This window comes from Zootoca vivipara, chromosome 2 (assembly GCF_963506605.1).
Source record: "Zootoca vivipara chromosome 2, rZooViv1.1, whole genome shotgun sequence".
Classification (NCBI taxonomy): Eukaryota; Metazoa; Chordata; class Lepidosauria; order Squamata; family Lacertidae; genus Zootoca; species Zootoca vivipara.
In genome coordinates this window covers 77,749,769-77,751,831 of record NC_083277.1, presented here as the reverse complement: position 1 = coordinate 77,751,831, position 2,063 = coordinate 77,749,769, and positions in this window count along the sequence as shown.

The window sequence follows — 2,063 nt, the reverse complement described above, 5'->3', positions numbered from 1 at the left end:
AAGAGTACTGCCAGATAATATGCTGAAGGCATTCCACTGTAGTTGCAAGCATGTGAAATCTCAACAAGGAAGACAGCCCTTTCATGCCTCTAGGCTACCCAGTACTGATTGTTCTCACAATTCTGACATGTATAGAAATGAGAAAAATTCCCCTAAGCATGCAGTTGCAGTTGGAGATCTGTGATGGAAGAAATTAAAACAAAACAAAATGTAAACTAAAATGTAAAAGGAAAAACACAGCATGTTGCCATGAAATGGTACAATAATAGGCCTCAAGGCCTACAAGGAAAGATGTAGCACTAAAGGCTATGGACACAGTAGGGGCTGAAAAGAGTTTGATGTTGTCTTCCCGCTCCCCACCCCCTCACTGCACTGCATCATTTCAAGTAGCATCATGTTGCTGTACAGACCACAGAGTGGGGATCTCTTCAGTCGATGCACATCACCCTGTGCTGAACTTTGTATCACTGAAGCTGTCATTTGCACATGTTCAATGGCTGTCTCTAATGTACACACCTCAGGTTAACTGTGGTTTCCATTTTCTAATCAGTTGGAAGCTGGTTTTGGGGAAAATACATCAAAAGCAGTATTTCTCAAGAAGCTACAGGACAGATATGGATTGCAGCTAATGCCATGTATATTCAGTGTCAAACACCAACAGCGGAAGCATGATGGAGCATATAAGTGGTAATATATACACAGTCAAAATATGGCTTCTTTTACAAGCTGAAAATATTCTTCCATTTCCTTAGGAGGGAAAATCTGACCACACTTTTTACTGTATTTTTGCTACACCACCTAGCCAGGAGGCCAGGTAAGATTGCTTTGGTTTCTTAAGGGATGATGGTTTAAAAACACATAATGCAGCAACTTTGCTGAAGTAGAGCAGGTTTGGGATGGTAAATGTACTTACACCACCTTCAGTGTATCATGGTAGAAAGGCAGAATATAAAAATAAAAAAGGCAGAATATTATTATTATTATTATTATTATTATTATTATTATTATTATTATTATTATTATTTATACCCCGCCCATCTGGCTGGGTTTCCCAGAATATAAAAAAGAGACAAAGTAAAGTGTATGCTCAGGAACAGGAAACACAGAATCCTTTTTGAAGTTCGTGAAACTACTTAAGGAAACTCGTAGAACTAAAAGTGATTAATAATGGTTCATTCATTAAAATGAAAGTAAACATGAACTTTCAGTTCCATTGGCAAAGTTCAAATTATTTTGAATGAGCTCTTGGTACAATTTTTTTTTAAAAAAAATACAATGGTACATTATAAAGAGGCTGATTTTATTCTGAAGTACAGAATGACTGAAGAATTTGGCTCTTAATACATGTACAGTGTTTGTTTAGTTTTTGATTGAAGCAATAAGGATGGGCACTAGAGCAGTACTTAAGGGTTTGTGTAGTTAAATCATAATGCAGCTGCATGTTATTAAACTGCAAACTCTTTGCTAGAAAAATGGACTGTTTGTTAAGAAAGTTGGATCGCTGCCTAAATAGCACTTGGATCCTTCTGCTGCTGCCCTTTTTCAACTCCTGATTTTATTTTGAGAAAAGATAATGCTAGGTGTCCCAGCCTTCCTTAACTACTGAATAAAATGTGACATACTGTAGCTACTTTTCCATTATGTAGCCAAATGAAACATGTGAATTCCATACCAGTATTATTATTCCCTACTCTTATGTTGAGAATGAATTTAACAGAAAGCAGGTTAGGAATGGGAGCTTATTGCCAGCTTGAGTGGGGGAGGGGAGCAGCAGTTGTGGTCCAGTACAGTTGTGGCATTGGGGTGATCTTCCATCTTTGATGCAGCCAGGGAAGGACATCATTTCCTCATTTACCAGCTGTACTGGGTTCTGGGGCTTGCCTGCAGTTGCAGTCAATCGTGGGTGAGCCTGGGGTGCTGTTTAGGGAGGGGACCAGAAGGAAAGCTTCTTCCCTCTGGCCCGCTCCCTGGCTATAAAAGCCAGTTGTACCCAGGCTTCAGCCTCACCCAGTCAGCCCTGGATTCTTCACACACACACACACACCACCCCACGCTTTATGTGT